We start from the raw sequence: 26,893 nt of genomic DNA on the forward strand, positions 1-26,893 counted from the left end.
CTATACTTAAAGGTTATATACATATACATACATATATACACATATGTACCAATACATATACATATATGTGTGTATATAAATAATTTCATGGAATTCTTGGCCAATAGGACTTACATGTTTTTTTCTTTTTTTTTTTTTGTATGTGAAACATAAGCAAAAAGACCAAAAAAGAAATAAATGCCTCATATACAACATCTCTTGCAGAGGATAAGGAGGCAGAAAAATTATTTTAAAAATTAGATAATATTTTTAACCTACACTCATATGTGCTTCTAAATTCAATTGGAATGGGGTTAAGTATGGGAGAATAAGAAGGTTAATTAATTTTGACTGATTAAAACAAATAAGTTCTACTTTTAGAAAGAAATTCCACCACTTGGTTGTCAAGAGGCCTAGAGAAAAATAGTAAAAAATATGGTTCAGGAATAAGAAGCAAATGAGGCCAAAGACTAGTAAACTACAAAGAAACTTGATGACTATGTAATTTTTTTGTGCAATTAGCAATATTGGTAACCATCATACATTTTATATCATTAGTACTTTCTTCAAGAACAAAGTCAGATGGCATTAGACTTAGCAAATAACACACACACACACACACACACACACACACACACACACACACTATTTTACCTTCATAAAGTCATAAGTTTAAATCTGGAAGAAAGTTTAGAGTTTGTCTAGTCTGGCTTCTCATTTTACAAGTGATAAAACTGAGAGATTAAGTGACTTACTTAATATCATACAATTTTTGACAGACTCAGGATTTGAGCCTAGATTTGCTTACTCCAAATTTTTCACTCTTTCCATTGCATTGTATTGCCTTTTATTGAACAGGAAATTTTAGCAGGTATAAAAGATATGAGAGAAATTTGGCAATAAGTTGGTCTATGTAGAGTCAGATCACTGACGTGTTAGAACAAAGGTTGTAAAGTTCATCAGATTGTAAGTTATTTGAGAGAGTACATTTCTTTGTATCCTCAACTTAGCACAGTACTTGGCACATATTCAGTGCTTGATTTCACCTGACTTGACTAATTTAGAAAAAGATGAAGAAATGAGAAAATATGATGTGCAATTACAACAGCTCCAACTTGACGTATACGAGTTATTAATATTGTGAATAACAAATGGGAAATGGAACAAGGAAGAATACATCAACATTGACTCTTACTTTGGATTATAGATGTCAAACTAATGCAAAGCAACTGACACAAAGAGAAGGACAAATGAGCCTAAAATTCACTTCAGCCAGCAAACACTTGCTAAATAGACATAGAAGCCAAGGGCAACACTAGTCTCTAATATAAACTTATTTTAAAAGCTAATAGAGTTGAATAGTGGGAGATTATGAATATTATTGCCTCATAAAACAGCAAAAAGCAGTAGAAAGAAAAACAAATTTGCTAAAAATGTTGGCATGAGGCCCAATTAAACCAGATCCTTCCATGAGCACTTATAGATGAAACTGAAAGAAGGACTACAGTCAAAAATTAGAAAAAATGTCAGCATTTTTTTTCCTAAAAAAAAATCAATGGTAATGGAACTATTACATTTTAACTCTAAAAGGAGGAAGTGGAAGTGTCATGAAAGAAAATGAACATGAAACCAATAATTTCATTCCAAAGAATATGTCTCAAAAGTGTTAAAAATGAATAGGAATGATTTGTTCAAGTATTCTTTTAATTTTATATGATATTTTTGTAGGGGGGGAAAGCAAGAATCAATCTAAAATTCTAACAAAAGGAGTAAGATGTATGGTATGGATGTACGAGGGACTTTGGTAAGAACTTCATAAAACAAAATAAAATGGGGAAAAAAACCATAATCAAAGGAACAAGATACACAAGAACAATAGCTACAGATGAAGAAAAATGAGGAGTAAGGAATATTTCCAGAGTCTGATGGAAATTTAAAATAATCAAAAAGTTATTACATTTATGTTTTGGAATTTATTTATTTAAATATTAGTATGTAGGAGAGCTTAATTTTTTTTGTACTAGTGCATAGGTTTTTGATAATTAAAAAAAAATAAAACAAAGATGGGTAGATTAGCTAAACCAATCCAAGTAGACATAGAGGAACATATGCTGAAGAGAGGCAGATATTCAAAAGTACAGCTTCTTTACAAACTATAATATTGAAAGTCTTCAAAAAAAGACTAAGTGACCATTATAGAGTTTGTTGTATTGGGGATTCTTTTTCAGTTATGAAGTAGATTGGTTCTGAAGTTTCTTTGTATTGCAAGATTATGATGACTTTTTTCAATTTCATTATCTAATTATAAAACATAGCTTACATTTATGTGATGTCCTAGATTTCAAATATATTTCATGTATAAATATAAAAATGTTATATATATAAATATTCAAATACATTTCATATATATAAAACATATATATATATATATCTCCTCAGGAGAGGATCAAATAAGATGTGTATTTATATATATATATATATATATATATATATATATATATATATATATATATATAAATACACATCTTATTTGATATATATATATATATATACACACACACACACACACACACACACACATCTTATTTGATCCTTCCAAGTGTTCTGTGATATCAGTACTATTATCATTTTCTCCTGTCCTATGTATGTCTACATAGGACATAGAAAAGATTGCATGAAATTGGGTTCCAGTGGTTCCATATAATCCCCCAATATGAATGTCTAGAACAGTGGCTCTCAAAGTGTGTCACAGGTGTGTTACAGGTTTCAATCCTGCTTCAGACATATATTCAGATGTGTGATGTTGGGTAAGTCACTTAATTTCCCCCTGTCCCAATTTCTATTTCCAAGGGTTATGAGGGTAAAATAAGATAATATTTATAAAGTGTTTTGCAAAACTTGAAGTGTTATATAAATGCTAGGTATTATTATTAAAGACTTAAAAAAACACTCAAGGATATATTTAATCTGCTTTAATGCAAACCCTCCAAATCCCAGCAGCATTAACATTGTGACTATTTCTGGGAGGCTTTCTTTAGGAACTCAAAAAATGTTCAGTTTGAAAAAAAAAACAAAAACCAACCCACAAAGCGTGATAACATCAACTCAACTATTGTACTTGTTCTGGGATAGTTTTCGCAACAAGTGAAACCCAGAAGCAAGTTAAAGCTTGGCATTTTTGGCAAATTCTAGTTCTTATCAGCTTGTATAAGCAACCTAAATAGTCTAGAGCATATGTAAACAGTTAAATGTAGTAGGTAGTATAAGCATTTAACTCAATTCAACAAACATTTTATGTAATAACTGATATATGCAAGGCAATGCGCTATGATCATTTCCTCTATTATATAGACAATGGGAACTTAAACCTAGCAAGATTGCTTATTTTACTCTTATTTTTTAAAAGGTGAAGGAAGGGATAAGGGAACTTGTTGTTGTGGATTTGATTCTCACCAACAAAAAGTTTTTCATTACTGAAGTAGAAACAATAGGAACTTTGGGGACAAGAGAATATTTCAAGAAAGAATTCATAAGTAAGTAGATACAAGTTAGATTTTGGGAGAGATTTTGAAAGGTTCAGAAAAAGGATAAGTAGGATCCAGTGGCCAAATATTTTCAGGAAAGTTAAGCCAAGAATGATAGTAAGAGGTGTTGGAAATTATCTAGCTTTACCCAGTCTTTTTTATAGATGAGGAAACTGAAACCCAGAAAGTTTATGTGATTCATTTAAGATGACACAGTATATGTGAGAGCTATGACACTCTTGCCAATTTTAAACTGTTTTGGCATTAACTTGTTATGTGAAAGATTAAGGTTGCACATGTTCACATTGGCAAAGTGAAGGAAAGAGTTAAAACTACCCTTTTCATTAAAGAAAAAGTAGATTTGGGGTATCTTTATCCAGTTTGACAATTTTTAAATACCCAACTGACTAAAAATTTTCTCAACCCTTTTCTTCACTGGCCCCCATCACTAACATCATGATAACTCACATTTATTCAAAAAATTTTGTACAGCAAGTTCATGAGGCAAGTATTACTATTTCCACTTTATAGATGAGGAAATTAAGGCTCAAAGAGAATGTGTGACTAATTCATAATTATACCTTTAAGTCCACAATGAAGACCTGGATTTCTGTGTTCTTAAACTAGTCAGGCTTCTTTCCATCACAGCACATTGCCTTCACATAGTATATTAGTCCAGAAAGGGGCTCTGCCTGGACATCATGGAAAAGGTTTACAAATCACTGGTGGCTCATTCTCCTTGTAGCCACTGGGCAAGTCCCTAAGAAGTTGCAGTCTGAATCCCCTTAAAACTTCCATGTCAGTTTTAATATCAAAGAATGTTCTGGAAAGAAACTCAGTAACGAAATCTGAGACGCAAACCTGACGCCAAAAACCTATTATCCATGGATGCCACAGACATTTGCAAAAGCATACTTTCAACTCTGGTACAAGTACAAACTCTGTGATTAAACCATTTTCCTCCTACCTGACAGACAAAAGAAAACTTAATATTTTAAAACATGACAAAAGTTCTGGTTTTAACAAATTTATACATATGCCTCATAAAATGTGAGATTGTTTCTCATACTTCCCTCAAGCTTTCAGCTCTGATGGGTTTGGGGAGACAGGGAATATCTTCTAACATCATTAAAAATAGCCGTGTTTCTTTCCTTATGCCAGACAAAGACCTTCTGACAAACTGCTGTTTCATTATTCTCTGGATAGTAGTAACATAGGATTTCCCTGGATAGAATACCTAACCCTCTGGGATTTATTTCTGATATAACCTGAGCTCAAATGAATGTACCCCTAATCAGTCTTGAGTGTACCTCTGTGCTGGCAATTGGGTAAAACAAGGATAAATACTCTGTCTCTTTTTCATACTATTGGTGGTATTGCAGAACATGTTACGCTTCTCCAAATTTTAATTCCAAGCTGGAGCAAATAGAAGTGCCTGCTTTGTGCTTGGCAGCTGCACAATCCAGATGTGCAGACCCTGGAAGGAATCTCTCTCACAGTGTCATCTGGCTATCACCTTCTCTTTCCCAGTTCTCTCAGCAGATCTGACGTGGGGATGCATTATCCACTTTTCACACCATTTTCTTGTAAATGTAGAGCATCGGCTCACTTTTCATGTGTTTCTGCATGAGGAAGGAACACATTCTCTGTGCAATGAGTTGTCACTTTTAAAGACAGAGAAAAAGAAAAGGCTTTTCATGCTTTCTCTTGCTGTAGCATGTTCTAGTCGTAAATCTGTTTTCTGGATTGAACCTCTCTCCACACACATACACACACACACACACACACACACACACACACACACACACACACAGAGTTTATACACAATCAAATGAGGCTAAATTCTTAAACATTCTGCTATACATTTAAATCACACATGTTTGTGCATAGGAGCTCTAGTTTAGATTCCTTTTAGACAAAAATCCATTGTTCCTAGTTTGGGCCCCAGAGCCTCTTTGGGTTTCTGTGGTTCCAGTCCTGAAATGGTAATTCAATCTATTCAACTCCACATGAAATAGGAACTGATTCTGCAAGATTTCCCAAGTTCACACATATTTAACCTCTACTGGAAGCACTTTCACCTGATTTCAATGTAGGATCTATTTTAATGGTTTGGATTCCTTTGAAGTAAAGGAAAAGTAATGATTTCTTTTCCTTTGGGAAGTATAGGCATTAGAAGGAATCCATTTCCACTTTGCCTGATGGAATGAATTGTGTTATAGTGACCTACTCACATACACACAAAAAAAGAGTATGATACATTCTTGAGTAATTTGTCATGTTGAATAAAATTAAGGAATTAGGAGAAAATAAAAGAGTAAGAGAAAACAGTAATTTGGACATTAATTGGGATTGCAGCTATGCTACAAACCTTTTAAAGAATGATAGTATATTTCTAATGTATCTAGAAATTGTAAGGTCTCATAATAATAACAACACATAGTCACACCTATTTGGTACTTTAAACGTTGCAAAAGATTTTACATATACTATTTCATTTGATCCTCACAATAAACCTGTGATATAAATACCTTGATTATTTCCATTTTACAGATAAAGAAACTGAGGGTGAAAGAAGCTAAATTATTTTGGCTTCTTTGATCTCATTAAATATCTGAGGCAGGATTTGAATTCAAGTTCTCTCCATTCCAACTTCAACCTCTATTCATCATATCACCTAACTGACATTTTTCACTCTTCAGAGTAGTAATTAGGGTATTCTAAGATGATTTTCTTTTGGATACCAAAGTTTAGAGGAAATAAAAATTTAATTAAAATTTAGCCTCATTAGAAAGAATAATTATTTTAAATAGGAAGCTACCTTATACAATTAATAGCACCCATCTCTAAGCCTAGAGCAATTAAGTCCCCCAACTCTTCAAATAAATTTGTCACAATTGTGTAATATTATTACATTTTGAATTACTAAATTGATTTGAGGATATATTTAATAATTCTTTCCCTAAGCAGCAAAATTGTTAGTTCTATAGCTTTGAAACTATATATACAAGTTCCTTCCAAATCTACAAATCTTTTGCAGTATTGTGATAACATCTAAAGGAACACAATATAAATTCAATAGCCAAGTAATTTTCCACAATTTCCACATATTTATATTAGGTCCAAAATTGAAATCTAGTCAGAGATAAAGTCCTAGGAATTCCATAAAATCAGCATTTTGAATAGGAGGCAGATGCTACTTACTATGTATTCGAATTTGAGCCATGCTCACTATCACTATCTTTAAGCTATTTTAGCAATATATTCTCTAGGTTAGCATTATGTAAAAAAAAAAGGGGGGGGCAATAGACAGTGTAAATGGATTTGAATGGAATGCATATTTGGTTTACATATATGTTCTAGATATGGGGGTATTAAATTAAAAACATATAAATTGATAACATGATAGAAAAAGTCAAAAACATATTTAATCAAAGTCAATGATGCAGAGAAGTGTTCCATATACACCAAAATATTTGCAGTAGCACTTTTTGTTACATCAAAGAACAAGGCCAGCATTTATTAATTGGGCCTTATCAGATAATGGTGCATGAATGTAATGGAATATACTTACAAGTATCAAGTGACAAATATGAAGAATTCAAAGAAACATGGAATGATTTTAAGCAAATTGATGAGAGTGAAATAAGTAGAAACAGGAAAATATTATTAACAATGACTGAAATAATGTAAATGGAAGGAATGATAAAAATGAAGTTAAAGCCTGAAAAATTATATTATCCAAGCATGGCCTGGAGAAAGAGATGAAAAAAATATATACTTTGCTTCTTTCATTGCAAATATGAGCAGTTATAGGTATGAATAACTGAATATGTTACTAAATACTATGTTTTGATGAGTTTTACTGAGAAGTTTTTTTCCCCTTTTCTTCCTCCCCTTCTTTCCTCCTTCCTTCCTCTGCTTCCCCTCTCCCCTTCCCTTTTCTTCTCTTCCTCCCCTCTTTCTTTCCTTCCTTCCTTCCTTCCTTTCCTCCTTTCTTCCTTCCATCTGAAATATTTGCTGCAAGAGTTTAAGGGAGAGGAAATGTTTTGCAGATGGATATAATGTAAGGCCATAGAAGCATGTTTAGTATGCTGCTACAAAAATGGGATGCTGTCATAGGCTGATTTTGTTTTCATGTATTCACTAAATTATCACTTTGTCCTTCTTCATCTCTAACTCCTGGCTTCCCTAGCTTCCTTTAAAGTCCCACCTTCTGAAAGAATCCTTTCCTAATTCCCTTAATCTTAGTTCCTCCCTTCTGTAAATTATATTGTTTGTACACAATTCTTAACATATTGTCTCTCCCATTAGACTGTGAGCTCCTTGACAGCAGGAGCTGTCTCCAATCTTTCTTTATATACTCAATATATAACACAGTGAATGACACATGCTAGGCTAGTTGTCTGATAACTGAAATCCTGGTCTTTCCTCTTCCATGATACTTTTATGAATTTAGTCAATGAAGACCTCTAAATGGGATAAAATGGCATAACATTTTAAAAAGAAAATCTCACTGAGAAACTGATTCATACTTTCCTTTATTTGTGAAAAAATCATGAATTTTGTCTTATCATTTATAGACCCTAAATCAACATCAGACTTAAAGAGAGCGTCTGGATATCTTAAGAAGAGTCTAGTCTCTCTCTATATATGAAACTACAATACAAATTGTATTTTCATTGGGGGCCCAACATCTTTATACTGAAAAGCACCAACTCTGGGGGAAAGAAAGAGGAGAATTTTGAGTTCACTCCCCAAGATTTTGCTGGCTTTATAAATTATGGATGTATAGTGGATATTCAGAAATTTTAATTGGAGTAACAACACATTTCATTTGTCTAAATTGCTGATAGTAATATTTTCTTTGTTAATAATCTCCAATAAAGATGACTGTGTGGCATATTAACTACAATAAAAGATTATCAGACAAGATATATCTGATCTCTCCCTTTTCTTCCTGAGTTATAAAATGTGAACTCCTTGTTAGCAAGGTTTGTTGCATTAGTTGTATTTGTATCTCCAGCATCTAGAATGTAATTCCCTTTCCAATAAGAATTATTTCATTATTTGTACTTGTCTCCTTAGAGTCTAAGCACAAATATGTGGTTGTTAAACATTTGTTGATTGATTATCTACTGATATATTGCTGGAGTTCACTCCCTAAGATAGATGTATTTATTGATCAGTGCTATAATGGGTGTGGCACATTCTCAAGTGGTAAGGATTATAATGGGGAATTACCCCTATGGCAAAAGATATCCAATCTCAATTTTATAGGTCAATTCACAATTTTACCTATTTCCTTAGGTTTTCAGCTCCACCAGTATTTCTCAATTACTATCAAGACAAAACACCTTCTACCCAGAATCCCCCCAATATGGTGCACTGGACACTAGTAGTTGAGAATGAATTCATTAAAATGGAAAGACATTGTGCCTCATTTTCCTTCTAGATGTAGCCATACCCATACTAACCAGTTATGGAAGGGGTTTTAATGTCTAGAGTCACAAGGTAGGAGAGGAGAGGGGAATCCACAGATAGTCTCACTGTTTCCCATCCTTCAGACCTTCACATGCTTCTCCTACTTGTTATTCTCAGTAGACTAAAAACACACCATATATAAAACAACTACTTGTAGTCAAGTTTGTGTTTGAAGTATAAAGAAATACCTTGCGGCAATATCTAGGATAAAGTCAGCACTCCATCATTTTTTCTGCTAACAATAATTATCAATTCAGTCAACACCACATGATCAAAGTACTATTTTTTAGCAAGTTAAATTTCATTGTTTGCCTATTCAATGACCTTGCAACTAGAAGGTAGAGATACATCATCACAGAAACCAAAATTCAGACCTCTCACATTCAATTAATTCTCCTTGATTGTCTCTACCAGAAGCAAGCACATGATAATTACTCCCAAGTCCAATTATCTGCAAAGGGAGGACACTGTTTTTCATGGGTTCTTTTATTCCTACTGATATATTAGGTGCCTATGTTCTTTCAAAGATGCTCTATGACTATCTGACTGTCCAGCATGTGGGTCTTTTAAAAAGCTTGAATGACTTTGCCAGAGAGATTTGGTGGTTGTCCATATGATGTGGCTTTTTCTTATTTGTTCAGTAACATAAATACTCATGGAGAAAGCTTTATGTTACTTGCAAGCCCTTATAGCTATAGAACTCTGGGTAGCCAAGGTCTGAACAACATTGTAAAATTGTCTCCAAATCTGAAATATGTTGTTATACTGATGTCTGGCAGAAAACCATTTTGGTTTAGATTTTTAATAAAAATGTTTCTTAAAAATGTTGATCAATTTTCTTATCTTAGTACAAAAATATTAAAGTTTTCTTTAATGACTGAAGATTTTGTGAAGTTTCCGATTTATTCTGGAATTGAATTATGATTATATAGCAGAACATGTTACTAAAGTAGACCAGGATAGCAGAGTTCATATAACATGGAACTTGTAGGCAAGGGCCCCAGAATACTCTAGCAGTCCATCTCTTATACTGGTGTTGCATGCATCAAACAGAGGAAGCAGGAACAAGCAAAACTTCTAGGTTGGTGTTTGTAAAGATGGTACCTTCTATTGCTTTGACAGATCAGCACTATCTGGGCTGGAGAGAAAGGAGTGAAAAACAGAAAATCCTTCTTTATAGGATAGACTATGGGTACTACAGGGGCCCTAGGGCTTCTTTCAAGTGTGATCTATGGAAGTCTTATTTTTCTGTGACTGTGATAAAATATTCACATTCTGGAGCATGGAGAATGCATGATATTTTTGCAAGACCTGATCTTTGTAAAGTCCACTAGAGGTAATTCTATGACAGGGTATTCTTGGGCCTCTGTTTGTCTCTTAACTGTCCCTATATCAAAACTCAAGCAATTTGGACAAAACCTGAGAAGATAAGGCCAATGGCAAGACTAACCAATGAGAGATCAGTCTTGGAAGCATGAGTCGTAGGTATGGACCTTCACTGACCAGCACTCTTCCCAACTAGCCTATATTCCCACTCCACAATCTATACTTTGGAGTTTAGCTTTCTGAATAAATTCTTGCCTTAGAATTATGACATTCTAGAGCTAGAACAGATCTTAAAAATCATGTAAACTAAGGTCCTTCATTTTTAAGATATGGAACCTGAAGCTTTGAAAGGCTAAATCATTTCCCCATGGTCATAGAAACAGTTTGAAAAGTTGGACTAGAATCGAGATTTTCTTACTTTCTACCCTGTGCTTTTTCCACTGCTTCATGTCATCTGTCTTTCTTCTAAAAAACTGAGTGCAGGAAAATTCCAGTTAATCAGGGCTTTTATTGTATCTACAAATCAGTGTTTCAGAGTTTTTGCAGCTGACAACAGAGGCAGCCCCACAGCAGAGATGGCCTGAGGCTCAAGAGTGCAAGTGTGGCAGGTGTGACTTGGACCATACCCACCAATCAGAAATTGTCAAAGGAACCAGACTGTCACAGCTGAGAAAGAGAAAGGAGGTGAAACACAGGCAAGTGGAAAGCAGTCACACATGAGGCGCAACTGGGACTGTGTTCTAATCAGCTGGTGCCCTTAACTGAAACATTTAGCTTAGGGCTATATTTACCAGCATCAGAGAATTCTCTGATGCTGGTGATCTGCTCAGGGCCCTCCATCCTTTCTATCCAATCCTGAATTTATTTTGCCAAGGTAGATTATTTCAGAATAGCTAACACTTTGGTAACTAAGATACTTAATATCTTTGGCTGTTTGATCCTGAATTTGTCTCGGATTACTTCTTAAACCTGTCTTTTAAAAATAAATTTGATAAGAATTTCACAACAAAGATATTTCTAAGAGCAGAAGCCTTTCTAGTCTGCATCTATCTGAGAATGATTATAGTAGGGGTGGGCTGAATCCAATTCATATTAGCAAAAGCTGATTGTGAAATTTTCAACCTAAGCATTTACATCCTGGCAATAAACAAATTTACAAATCAATATGAGTTTTATTCACTTATTCATTGTTCAGACTTTAAAAAGTGTTGGAGAAATAATAATACATACAATATACAATAATAATAATAATAATAACACATATTAAACTGTTTATGGAGAAATAATCGTTAAACATTTACCAGTAGATTTCTGAATAAGGAATTTGAAACTGAGTCACTGATCACTGATGAGAACTGGTTCCACAATAGGATTATCAGAACTTTTCCTGAAAATGAAGCTCAGAAACTTCCCTTTGCCATTAAGGAAGAACACTTAGAAAAGAAGGAAATGTCCTCTTGTGTTTGTCAGGAAAACTCTGTCCATTGCCAAAAGTAGCTGGGGATTTCCCTTCTACTTCAACTTCACTCAACAGTTCCCCAGCCCACTCTACCCTCTACCTTGGAAACTAGCCCTATTATACCACTTTCCTCTTCACTCCTTCTATTGTTCCACTGATCTTTGATTCCTGTCCTTTGACCCTAAGAAGTCTCACCACCAGATAATTTTGCTTGAGATCAGTGCAATCAGTAGGCACTACAAATTCCTTTTTCCTTCTGGTCACTAAGACCTACCAGGGTTTTTTGACCCATTTCTCTTTTAACTCATTTTTCCCTGTGGAATTCCTTTGAGGGGCACAACTAAGGTCACAAAGTGCTGGATGTGAAGTCTGGCAAGACCTGATTCAGTTTAAACCTCTGAAACTTATTAATTGAATCCTCATAACCAATCCACTTACTCTCTTTGTGCCTCAGTTTCCAGAATGTTTTTGAGACTTAAATGCAATAATTTGTATAAATAGTGCTTTGTATAGTGCTTAGCACATAGCAACCACTTAAATTCTGGTTGTTTAGCTCAACTATTATTATTTTCTTAGTTTCCAATCTATATTTCACTGCCTTTCTTCCCACAGGACTATAATCACAAATGTTTTAGTTAAACTAAATTATGATTTAAATAGACTTGTGTGAAATCTCATTACCATTTATAACATTGTTTCTATGGGGAAATGGCTTTTGAGTTTCAAACAACTGCCTTGTAGACATTGGGAATACAACCTGTTTCTAATTTTAGAACTATCTATATTTGAACGCTTCTGAGAGACTGCATGAATTTTTTGTTTTTTTCCCAATTCCATTTTCATAGTTGATACCCTGTAGATATATCCTGAATCTATCTTATAGTGTCTGCATTTGAACTTTTTTCTTATGTGTCAAATAGAAAACAATGAAAATGTTATACTTGAGAGACCTCTAAATTTGGAGGGTGAAGACATTTTATCAGTTTCAGTTCTTGTAGTTCTTGTTTGTGAGTTTTCTGGGAATCCATTTTATTTATAGGATTTTACAAGATGATTTCTGAGTTCATCTCCATCTCTGAATCCATAATTTCACTGTGAATAAAATCTGGTCCTAGGAGTTCTTAAGACTTAATGATAAAATTTATAATTAGAGCCTTATATGTGTGTAGAATGCAATCAAATGATATTTAATTCAAAAATACTGAAGTTTAAAATAATTGCTATAAAATATGATTGTGCTCTATTTCTAGTTATTTTTTTTCTTAGAAAATATCCTTTTATATACTCAGTCACCCATAGGCAATAGGAAAACAAAATGACAGACTTTCTCATTCAATCCTGCTGCTTGAATCCTCCTCTAACATTAAACAACTTACTTTCATACTCTAGGCCTCAGCTTTTCTTGTGCATCTTAAGGAGTATTGGTGATCACAAAGTTCCTTTTCAAATCCCAAGAGCCTAAAATTGGTTAGATTTTTATTAGGGGATCAAAGCAATTCAAGTCTAGAAAAATATGCCGGTATACCACTCATAAACTTGAAATAGCAGTATTTATATATAAAGGAAAGCTAGCGGCTAAGACTTTTATTATCTTTCTTTTGAATATTAACACTTTAAAGATAGTGTTTGTTTTTTAAGTGTTATTTCTCATAGTAGAAAAAGTGCAAGGTTTGGAACCAACAGACTAGGTTTGAATAGTGATTCTTCCACTAACTACCTATGTGACCTCAGGCAAATCATGGGAAAAACCATTCTTCTTCAAAATGAGGGGGTAAAGCCAGATGAAATCAAAGATCCCATCCAAAGTGAAAATAGAGAAATAGGTTTTCTTTTTTCCTTTCATATTATTCATTTGAAAAGAATCATTCTAAAGCCCATTCCATCCTCTACCAGCATTTTCTCTCACAGAAGAAGAAAATATCAATGGAATTTATAGCCTGAATTCTCACAACAAAGATTTCTTCACATTTAAAATTAAGTTCAAGCCATTATAATAGTTTTAAAAGCAAAATTTTATTTATATCTTTTGTTTTTCATTATCTAATTTCCCCCTATTTCTTTCATCCTTTCCTCCCAAAAAGTTGAGGAAGAAAGGAAAGTAATAATAATGATCATTACAAAAACAACAAAAATAATCTCTTACCACTGTGAAGTATGGGTAAGTGTGTATTTTCTCATATCTCTTTTTTAGGGTGTTTAACTTGTTCTTTGTACTTTTACAACATTAATTTTCCATTGTTTTCTGCTTGTTCTTTCTATTTACATTGTTATAATCTTGTGTATGTTGTTTCCTTGACTCCACTTATTTCACTTTGTATCTGTTCATGCAAATTTTTCCATGCTTCTCTGTATGTATAATATTTGTCATGCCTCTAGCACAGTAATTCCATTAAATTCTTTTCTCCTAATCTTTTAGCTATTCTTCAATAAAGGAGTTTTTACTTTGTTTCCAGTTCTTAGTTATTGCAAAAATGGTTTCAATAAACATTTTGCTGTTTTGCTTTTAAATCAATGGTCTCCTAGAGTCATATATCTAGTGGTAAAATCTTTGATTCAAAAGGTATGGAGGGGTATTCTTGTCACTTTATTTGCATAATTTTGAGTTTCTTTCCCAAATGATTTTACTGATACATAGCTCTACCAAGAACATATTACTATGCCTACCTTCCCACAAAACATCCAATATTGATTTTCACATCTTTTGTCATCTTTGTCAATTTTCTGGATGTGAGGTGAAACCTTGGGGTTGCTTCAGTTTTCATTACTCTTCTTAGTAGTAATTTGGAGCATTCTTTCATATAGTTATTAATAGTTTTCAATTCTTTTACAAATAGTTCCTAGCCTTTGACTATCTATTAGAAATGACTCTCAGTCATATAGATATAAATTTATGTGTGGATATACACACATATATATGTAGATACCCACATATATATACATATGTGCATAGGTGCATCCATTCCCAGTAGAGTTTAAGCACATTGAGAGTAGGAATTATTTCACTTTTAGCTTTATATTTATTTTCAGCACTAAACACAATGCCTGGCACATAACAAATGCTTAAATACTCACTTATTGATTGATTGGGCTCACCCTGGGTGTCTTTCCAACTTTGTAGGTGCTTCAAGAATGTTCAAAGTGGCCACTTTAACTTCCCACAGTGAAGCCCTCAAGTTTGAAAATCTGGTTTACTCATTCTGAGAAATCAACCTCATCTCATATTTTTACATAGATATTAAGGAATTCGATTTTTTCTTGAAGAATTTATTTTTAAACCCAAGAAAAGCCTCCTGAACCTGATCCAGGACATTCTGACAACAGCATTTTCAGCCAGAGCACTGTTTGAGTAACCTCCCCTTAGAAAGAGGCCCTTGGAAGAAGACAAAGGAGCCAAATGCTTCTTTTAGAGCCTACATTAAAAAAGTCAGCAATTCAACTAAACAAACATTTACTAAGCACCAAGTTTCTTGTGCTTTTAACTCAATGTTCCTTTCCCAAAACCTACCACAGTACTTTGTAAACATAGTGAACAGACATAAAGGCCAAGGTGAAAGAAGAAACAGGAGAAAACAGGAGCACTTACTAGAGTGATTCCAAGATGAAGTAGCCAGAAAAAGCTAGAAATAGATAATAGCAAGGGAAAGGAATTAAGAGATGAAAGAAGAAAGAATTTGTCTGCTTTGTGAAGAAAGAATGAAACAGAGGCAGAACAACTAACATGGCTTTCAGAAAATTGAATAATGACCATCTATGTTTTGGGTTTGCTATCTTAGCCAAAGTTCTAAAACATTTGAGTTTCAGCTTCCTTCTTTGAAATAATAACAGTGTGGCTCTCTCACTACACAGTATTTTGACCTTTTCATCCAAACACAATGTTATTCCCCCAAAGTAAAGTCAATTCATTGATCAGCATTTACAGATTTCTTTTCTGAGGTCTCAATGACCGATTCCTAACTGATAATATTCAAACTGAATTGGGATTCCGTCTGGGGCTGAATTTTAGAGATGGTCAGAATTTGCATCGTATTTCTCAGTCTTCCTGTATTCTAAATAGTCTTTATACTAAGCAGTCTTCACACCCTCCCTGTGGGTCTTACTCACAGAGCAAGTCATAATAACAAGCTTCCATGCCCTGGCTGGCTTTTGGCTCAACAGGATGGTTTTAATGCCAAATCCTATTTCGAGGTCTTCATGGGTTTATCCTTACTTGCACCTTAGTGATGTGTTATGTTTGGTCTCTTCAGAGACCTGATTCATTGTCTGTGTCCCCTTGTTGCTATTTTAGTGACAATATGTCTACATTTGAATGGAAAGCAACTAATTTTTTTTTCCTCTTCTCTGAAAAATGTCATACTGTGTGTGCGTGTGGGAAGAGGCATGTTAGTAATAAGAGAAGGAAATGATGGGGTCAGCTGGGGCTGTCAAAGACAGTCCAGATGCAATTTAAATAAGGAATTATGGTGATGATGATGCTTTTTTAGAGGGGAGAAAACTGGGTGATGTGAGTTTTGAAACATACGGTCTATAATCTGGGCTCAACTGAAGCATACCAGAGAGCTTAGGTCAGACCTACAAGGTTCACTTCTTCTAAACATAAAACAAGGAAATGTTGAAGGCTCTCTCTCTCTCTAATAAAGTGCACTAACTAACTGCTTTAGGGAACACAAAATTTTTTATGGGGAAAGAACTAGAGCTTTAGAAACTGAAAATATGTGTGGGGGTGTGTATTTGTTTATACACACATAAGGATACACACACAAGCAGTGATTATTAGTACTTACATATACATGCCTGTATGTTAATAATTGTGTAGAAAAAAAGTGGCTTAGATTTAGAAACAACTGCCAGACAAAGAAGGAAAATTGGGAATGGTTCTGTCTACAAAACTCACCCCAAAGGACAATATTCAATAATAGCATGAAGAAGATGGTGCAATAAACGCAAAAAGAATAATATTTGGTGAAAAGGAATCATCACACCAGGTTCTAGAACCTAATTTCTTTTCAAATCGAGTCTTATTTATATGTGCAAAAGGAGATTGACAGCTTTAAATGAAGGGTAGGTGGATGTCAGATTCTTGGCAACTAGTTGGTACTGCAGCTCTTGGGTGGTGTCAGATAGAAAGAGGGAGAGGAGACAGAAAGAGAGCACTCAGTCTTGAAAAGATCTCAACCTCACAAAATTTCCATTCACTCCCCACTCCATGGAATACTTTTTGTTATGTCTGTAGAGGATTGGGCTTGTATTTTTTATCCACAGACCACACATTATAGAATATTTACATGTTTATATAAATTACCGAAAGTAAAAGAAAACACACACACATGCACACACACGTGTGCACACACATACAAAAATGAGTTTGTGCTCCTTTGTTTGGCATTTTCTATAACACAGATTGTGGTAATTATCTCTCTGGTGTTATAAGCCTTTTCTTTCTTTCTAAAGGCAGTTTTTTGGAATCATGTTACAGTTAACTCAGTTTAACAAATAAGAGAAGTCTGGCAAAATTGCCCCATGTGCTTTACCCAAATATTTGTGGTATAGGCAAGTTCTCAACGTTTTTATTATACCCAAGAACCTTGGGTTTTTAATGCAAGTGGAATAAAGTAAAGAAGAGCAAGAAATCCAGCTCCGAAAACTGGGTGTGCATTGGATACACTTTCCAGCTTACTCCAGTGCCAGATAGTGAACAAGAAAAAGATAGATTTTAAAAATAACCCGAATAAAAAGGAGCAAATAAGGTTTGGAGGCATTTAGCACAGTACAGTTTACCCTGGCATGAACTACAGGCTAATGATGGAATAATAACATTTGGCGCTCAGTGAGTACAGAGAGCTCAGCAACAATGCCTGTACTGTGGTACTGGAGCCTGTGCACTTCCCATTTAGCCTAGTGTTCTATTCAAGACAAAGAATTTTAGAACAGAGGCAAAGTAGAGAAAGGCGGGGGGATTGGAGGAAAGGTGACTGAACTCAAGTTTACTGTAATATAAATACGCATACACACTACTACAGATGTTATTCATTGGCGAATACTGCCACATAATTATGCTATGCGCTTCATAATATTTTAATGAGCTTTTACTCCAAATACAAAAGAAAATGAACATCAAGAAGCTCTTAAGGGGGAAAAGTTGGGGTTGCTTTTGTCCTTGGGAAAAAAAAAAAATTTCTTAATCATTTATGTTCGAATGGCAGGAGGGGAAAAAAAAAAAAAACAGTGATCTTAGTTCAATAAAATTGGATTGATTCTAATACATGAATATATGATTTCTAAAACTTTATTTTTTAATAGTTCATGCTAAAGGGAAACAAGATATAAGGGGTTGTAGAGTAATTTTGGGATATTATTTCTTTTCTTTTCTTTTTGCAGAAGAAAAAAATCCTTAAGTGGAACTGTTGCAACAATGCTGTTAATATATTGTGCCAATTAAAGTCTTGAAATAAATAACAAACCACTTAATATGTGTTGTAAATGTCATGCTGATTTAAGCATTGTTATGTAGAGATTACATCTCTTTGGGGGATGGATGGCTAGGTACTCAATGAAGGTTCTCTCTCTCTCTCTCCCTTTCTTTCCCTTTCTCTCTCCCTTTCTCCCCCCCCTTCTCCCCACCTCTCTCTCTTCTTTCCCCTGTTTCTGTTTTTGTTGTTCTTTTTACTTTTGAAGGGTGATTTCCAAGGAAAAGAACAAGAATCTGGTGACTGCTTTAATGGATGTCACATTTCATAGTAATAGTCTTTAGAAGCATAGAATTATCTCTTCCCATAAAGTCCAGTATACCTCCAATAATCTGAAGGGTCAAAAGACAATTCTAAACATGATCATCACATGAGTCTTATTATAAGAATAGATAGCTAATTGTGTGAACTTGAAATAAAACATTATTTAATTTGGAGAAATGAGAATGAACTACAAGAGGTAAGAATTGATCAAAAGCCAGTACATGAGAAATAAATCACTGAGCATGATATTCTCTAATATTGTACAAACAATAGACCTGCTTTTTTACCTATGGCTAGTCAAAGACATTTGTGATCCAAGATTTAGAAATCTTCCTTAAAAATTCAATGCTTTTCTGAACTAGAAAGATAATGATTGACAGAATGTACTATTGGTATAAACATAGCATTACATGTATATAGGTCATATTTTTTGAGAATCTAAGTTAGCAGAAGGCGCAAATCACTAGATTTATATTTATTAGTTCTATATTTTCTTTCTTTCTTTCTTTCTTTTCTTTCTTTCTTTTTTTTTTAACAAATGACAAATAGCAAGTCAAATAATATTTAGTTGAATTTTAAAGGGCAATTTCCAAGGATATGCTAATAGAAACTGAGAGCTTAGTCTCTTAGGCTATCAAATTAACCTCCATTTATAGTATTATACTCTGTAGTGATATTCAAAGGTCCAGAATTACCTTTGTGAATCATCAGGAAAAAAATCTAATTAGTTTTCAGATGATCCTGATGTTTATATGGTGGCCTATGTGATTTTATAGACATACATATGTATATATAAAAACACACATATATGTACATACACATATACACAAATGGATATGTGTATGTATCTGTGTGTATGTATATTATACACACACACACACACACACACACATATATATATATACAATCAATTTTCCTGTTTTGAAATGGGAGTTTATCAAATATAGTCAGAGAGGTATGCAAAAGGGGTATATACACAAATATGCATATATATATATATTTGTGCAAATGCATATTCCTGTTTATTTCAAATTACAAATCTAAAAATTTAAATACTTGAAAAACTTTCTAAAATGTATCATTCTTTCGGACAGGAATTCCCTGCATTAACACATTGTAAGCTCTCTGTACCAGATGAGATTGTCTTTGGAGCACTCTATGTATGAAAAAAAATTAATTACTCCCTACCTAACTTTCTATTGATGAGGCTTTCTGGGCTTAATTATACTGGTCTTCAGATAAAACAGGCACACAATATCTCATAATGCCTTGCCATTCTGGAAATTTTCCAGAAGTTGGGATATTTTAGGACAACCTCCATGCTTACGAAATATAGGAAAGAAGACTTAAATGCAGAAATCCATTTAATCAGCTAAAGAATGTTCAGAGAGGGAATGTTCACAAAATATAGTTTTCTTCAAATATAAGTAGAAATATCAAATGTAAAAGAGATTTGATTTCTGTATTTGTCTAAGACAGAATTAAAATCAAATAGACAAATTTTGACTTTATTAATAAAAAAAGAAACGAAAAAACCTTTTTAAACAATTAATTCCATCCAAAAGTAAAATGGCTTGGGAATGGGCTCCCATTTATCTAAGATCTTAAAGGTTTGATGGCTGCTTTTAGCATGTGAACAAAAGGATATACAACTACTGAGGTCCCTGCCAACTCTGGTATTTTATGATTCTTTGGTAGAAGATAACATTATGAATTTGTTTTCTAAATAGGCAAAATGAAGAATTTGGACTAAATGTATTTATAATTTATGGATTAAAAAAAGTTTGATAACTATATTTCAATATATTTGGTTTCCTTTAAAATTTTATGTGTTTTATTCAATGAATTTTAAAGCAAGATTCTAAGGAGTTCATAGGTTTTCTCAGACTATCAAAAAGGATCCATGACACAAAAAAGGTTAAGAATCCCTCTCAGGGCTTCCTAGGCTGACAGTCTTTGAATTTATGAATAAGAAGGGGATTTCCTGCACTGGAGACTTCACAATATATAGGCTGCTTAAATAACAATTTTTGAGTTGGAATGGGCCTTAAAGGTCCTTTAGTCATAGATTAAACATAGAATTGGAATGAGGTTCAGGGGCCACCTAGTCCAACCTTCTCATTTTCCAGATGAGTAAATTAAGGCCAAGAGAGGTGGTGTGACATTTGAACCTTTATAAGTAGGAAGTTGGAGAGGAGGTCTTGATCCCATTCACATGACACCTCATAGGATTTCCATTGTGTTTCTGGCATGCTTTATATTGTATGTAATTTAGAAGTCTTCTCCTGCTAAACCACTTTGATGGTGAGTAGAAGGAAGACAGTTTGTTTAAAATGGGACATTTGAATAATGAAACTTTTTACTCCAATTAAGTCAGACACTTTGCTGCCAGCCCCCTTTGTTTGTCAAAAAGTGAAATAATCTGGTAGAAAGATAAGATCAAATGAGATCATGGTAGAACTGGAAGCCATCTTGAAAATAATTATAGCCAATCTCTTGACTTTACAGGTGAAGCTTCACTTTACATTTAGCAAATGTCTAGTGAGAACATATTCAGTTGAGTGGTGACCTATAATTCAGTATTCCTCTTCTTGGTTTGCTTTACCTTTCTGAGTGACTTAAACTTTCTCAGCCTCTATTTTCTCTTCTGTTAACTGGGAATAATATTTTTACTAGTTCCTCAGAATTATTTTGAGGAAAGCACTTTGCAAATTGTTTTATACAATATGAGATATTATCTTGTTCTTTCTTTATGCTTTCCCTTAGTTATAATGAAACATGGAAGTGAAATACCAGTAACTTCTTTCTTCAACTTTGTAAATTCATTTATTTCCAACTTCAACTTCAAAATCTTTGAAAGTATCATAAGCAGGCTTCTATTCTCTATTAAATGGGTGTATGTCCCTTGTTGGTACCCAAGTGTTGAAAAGTTACTTCTATTTGAATATGATCTAAAGAAGAAATCTGAAATAAACTGTTCAGATAGTGAATATTCAAAGGATGGTGAAGAATTATAGCATATACTATAGTTTTCTTCAAATACATGTAGAAATATCAGATATAATAGAGATTTGATTTCTGTATTTGTCTAAGATAGAATCAAAATAAAGCTCAAAATAAAGTTCAAAATACTTTGTCTAGAACTCTAGGCCTGCCATAATCTGGTGCTACTCTATCTTTGCAGCTTTATCTTATATTATTCCCTTCTATATAATGTAATCTATACTTTGTCAATTGAATTGAACTAGTCTCTATCCTATACCCTCCAAAAATTCTTTGAGCTCTTTTTTCCCCATGCTTTTGTTCACATTTTTTTCTAATATCTGAACTTTCCTCCCTCTTCTTTTCTATTAAATGTCTAACCATATTTTAAAATGTAAGTTTAATTTCACTTCCTGAAGGAAATTCTCCTTCATCTTCTATCCTCCTTTCTCCTCCCTCATGGGCAATAATCTTCTCCTCAGAACTTTATTTTACAACAATCTGCAGTACTTCATATAATACTAGGTTTTAAAATTATATGAATATGTATCTTACTCTCTTCTAGACTGCAAGTTTCATGAGGGCAGGGACAATGTTATACCTATGCTTTATATTTTCCCCATCACCTAGCACAGTATCCTATATATCATAATTTTTAAAATAACTGTTGATTGAATAAATAAATAAATGCATTGTAGGTGGTTGCCAAGAGGAAGAAGAATGAAACTGAAAATGGGCACTGACACATACTTTTTATGGAGAATAACCTTCCCTATTTCCCAGAATTGTTATGAGACACCAGTGAAATGTTGGATGAGAAAACAAATTAAATAGTATTAATCACAGAACAAACAAAAGACATTTTTATTTTTTAAAATATTGATCAGTAGATGGAGTGACAGTAGCCAGAAACCTCCTTGTATTGTACCAGAAGAGGGATTTTGGATTTGGGGGAGGCAGAGTTCGTCTCTAGCACTGATAGTACACTATAGATTTCAGTAGGCATAATATCAGCCCTTTCAAACAATACTCATTCAAATAATTGGTGCTTGTGTGTAAGGAGTCATTGTAGTTCTCTGGTTGATTTTCTTTAGAACTCACTCCTACTTGAAGGGTATTTTTTTTATACACAAGATTGTGATAAAAAAGGGATTTTCAAAGAAACTACAGTTTAAACTCCTGAATGAATATTCTGGGCACCTGACATGGTTAAATCTCTATCTTTCTGTCTCTGCCTGCCTCTCTGTCATACTCTGTACATACATGTGTACAGAACAAGAGAGAGCAACAGAGACAGAGAGAAAGAGAGAGTGACAGAGATGAGAAAAAGAGAAAGACAGAGAGAAAAAAGAGGAAAAAAAGGGAAAGAGACAGAGAAAGAGAGACAGAGGCTGAGACAGAGAGAGAAATAGAGAGAGAGAATGTATAAGGGGGCAGCTAGATGGCATAATAGATAGTGTTGAGCCTGGAATCAGGAACACTTATATTCCTTAGTTCAAATCCAGCCTCACTTTGCAGCTGACTAGACACCTTTTTGTCTCACTTTCCTTATTTGTAAAATGAGAAGAAAATGGAAAATCACTCCAGCATTCTTGCTAAAAAAACCCCAAATGAGGTCATGAAGAGTTGGACATGACTAAATTGACTAATCAACAACAAAGTATGTATGTATATATTAATTATATATGTATGTATATGACAAGAGGTCTCCTTTCTCCCTCCCAACTAAACATAATAAGTATATGTATGTATATGTACAATATACATGAATACATATATACATTTCACTTCAACACAACACATATAAATATAGATCTATAAATCTATTTTCCTGGGAAAGAAGAAGCATCCAGCTAGTTAGAGAGTACATGGCGACCTTTTGTCATAAGAACAAGCTTAGTATAGTAGGTAAAGATATTGGATTTGGAATCATGAAGACCTAGGTTAAAATCATACCTTACACTCTTATTAGCTGTGCAGCCTTGGACAAATCACTTCCTTGGATCCCATTTCCAAATCAGTAAAATAAGGAGTTGGATTCAAAGTTTTTAAAATCCTTTCCATTTCAAGAATTTATATTCCTAAAGGGAATTTTTATTAAGGTTATTTTATTAACTTGCTCTTCCCATGCAATTTTGTAACTGTTAAACTCTAAGGGAGTGAATTGTAGCTTTCAATCAAATCAATGGAAGAGGCATTAAAGCACAAATTTGCATGATGTAAATTTTGCTAGGCTGTAAATTGTGTCCCTCTTATTTCATGGGAGAGATGATGAACTCCAAGTCATACACAGCTTTGGGGAAGAATCAACTATGGGCATTTTTGCTGATCACCTGGAAACAAGACTTCTTTCCCCACCTCTGTGCATATTAAGTTGGCTTACCCAGACAGCCAGTATGTAGCAGAAACAGGATTTGAATTCAATTTTCTTGGCTTTAAGACCAGCTCTTTATACATTAAATTTTCTTTCTTCTCTCTTTTCTCTTGGCAACCTACTTCTTCATAACTTTCCCTTTACCCCTGGCTAAAGCACTTAGAATTTTACTCCTCTTTTTCCTCAGTCCCAAAGGTCCCTGCAGGAAAGAGTCAGAGGGGTACAGAAAGAAGTCAGAAAAAAGTTCTTAATAGGAGTGATGTGAGAAGATAAGTACAGAGAATTGGGCAGCTACCATTTAGCTTCCTGTACTAATACCACCGAAAAGAAAGAACTTATTATTTCATAGAATAACTGCTATGAGACTTATGATGAGAGGGATTCTGAATAAAAGAAGCTCTTGAGTTTGAAAGAGATTTGAGATGACGTGATTTGCTTGCAGAAATCAGAAACCGTTGATTAGAGACCAAATCTTACAAGGCTGCCATACTTGGTTACCTTGGGGCATATGCCATGGCCCAAACTGCACTGCTATCTAGGTTAACTTGTTTGCTGATTCTACAGTTCCCTAAGGATCTCAGCAGTCCCTACTTACAAGAATAATTGGTCATATGGATGAAGTCCAAAGCATGCAATGTCATAAAATAGTGTGGCTTAGGGCAGGGCACAGGAAAAAGGTGGCAGAGACAGCAAGCAGATCCTTCTGACAAGTGTTGTACTGGCATTGTGTGTGTAGCGGAACATCTGCAAGTAGGGGAATGACTTCAGGAAGCTAACAAGTATTTGTGAAGTTGACTTTTGAACCCAAGTATGAGAATTCATTCACATATCTATTAAATTCCATCTTTTAAGAATTGGCCCAACTAAGTTCCTGATGATACTTTGAAATATTAGACAAAATGGTGGTATTGGAGGCAGGGGGAATGAGAAAATGGATGGATAAAGTTAATTCATCCCCTAGGGCTTGTTCCTATTTTCTTTTCAGAGCTTAAGGGAAGAGTAGAATACTTTTAAGTTGGCTCATTCATAGATTCGGTAGAAACCTTCCAAAGTCACATTATACACTGAAATCTCAAAATTAAGATTTACCCTAAGTTAATAAGAGGGTACATTTTATCTCCATCAAGGAAGTTTCATTACTGTATTTCAAGAAAAGGGAAGTTATAGATGTAGAAAAGGAGGTAGATACATACAGTGGAAATAACACTGAATCTGGAACCAGAGAGCCTGGATTCAAATCCTCCTCAACTATTTACTTCCTATGTGAATTTAACCAAGTCATTTATCCTTGCCTGGTCTCAGGAATGAATAAAATAAAGGAGCTGAACTAGAGGACTTCTAAATTACCTTTCTCTCTCAATTCTCTGATCCCTAAGATCTGTTCCTGATCCAAAATTTCATGTCCTACACAAAGAGCTTCATTGTAAGATGATCTCACCTTATAAGGCACTTATACAGGCCTGGGCCCAAAAAGGACACAGGAATACTTTATTCAGTTCATTGAAATATTCTAAAAAGAAATGGAAAAACCTTAATGTCTCAGAATGTTTAACAGAAGAACTGTCAATTTCCCCCCCAAAAAAAATTGCATATGTAAAAGGAAAAAAAAAACCTAATCTTCCCAATTCCCTCTTTATTATTTGAAGATTACTTAGGGTTTGAAATATGTGTGTGTGTGTGTGTGTGCATCTACATACACATACATATACATATACAAAGAAAAGGGACAACATAATCTGTACTAAGGAAAGTCCTAATCTCTTTTGCTCTTATGTTTTCATATATTATAGAACTAGGAAAGCATATAGAGATAATTGAGATCAATATTCTGAATCTGTGAATATATTTCAGGAGATATGCAAATTGGGGTTAGGGAAATTATATATTTATTTTCATTAATCTGAAATTCTTTGCATACTATATATTTTATTTTATGCATTTAAAAACATTACTATGACAAGTTCACAGGTTTCACCAGATTGTCAAAGGATTCTATCAAACAACACATGCACACACACACTTACACACACACACACACACACACACACACACGCACACAGAATTAAGAACCAATAATTTAGATGAATTTCCTCATGGATGGATGAAAAAAGTGGATCCCAGAAAGAGAGGAAGAGTTAGTCCCAGGTCATTGCTAGTAAAAGGCTGACCTGGTATTTCAAATCAGGTTTTTTGATTCAGAATCTTATGCTTTTTCTACCTAACAATCTCATCTCAGAAAGGGGTCATCAAGAACAGCCTAAATGAGAGAATGACTGGAAATGTTCATCTCCAGTACACAAACTCTGGCTTCTTTGGCACTTCTGTCCTCCCATGAAGTTCACTCATGTCCTTTTTTGCCTAAGCCTTGGTAGCTTGACTGGAGGCAGTTTTCCCAGCCCTGTATCAGAAATTCATGCAATTCCTTGGCCCTACCCACTCCCTGAAGGGATAGCTTTTGATTACAAAATCAAAAGCATCCTGTTCAATATCCTTTTATAACCAAGCTTTTGCTAGTATGATCATGTCAAAGGGGAAATCCCTTCTTTGTACTAAGCATTCTCATACACCTCTGTATCCAGATGGTGTGGCGAAAAGAGTGCAGTATTTGGAATTAGAAGAGCTGGGTTCAAATACCATGGATATCCCATAGTAGCAAAATAATTCTTTATAATTGCTTTAACTTCATCTTCGATAATGGTATATTTGTCCTTTTCATTTTTATACCAATGATTTGATTATCTTTTCTACTTTTTCAAATCAAATTAAGCAATGGTTTTTCTATTTTATTTTTTCCCACAGAACCAACTACTAATTTTATTTATTAAATTAGTTTTTAATACTCAATTTTACTAATCTCATGTTAAATTTTTTGGATTTTCAGTTTAGATTTTAATTAGGGATTTTTAGTTTGTTCTTTTTCTATATTTTTTTATTGCATACTCAATTCATTTAACTATTCTTTCTCTATGTTATTGATGTAAACATTTAGGGATATAAGTTTTCCTGTAATTATTGCTTTTGCTCTGTATCCCATCGA

The sequence above is a fragment of the Antechinus flavipes genome, chromosome 1 (assembly GCF_016432865.1).
Source record: "Antechinus flavipes isolate AdamAnt ecotype Samford, QLD, Australia chromosome 1, AdamAnt_v2, whole genome shotgun sequence".
Taxonomy (NCBI): domain Eukaryota; kingdom Metazoa; phylum Chordata; class Mammalia; order Dasyuromorphia; family Dasyuridae; genus Antechinus; species Antechinus flavipes.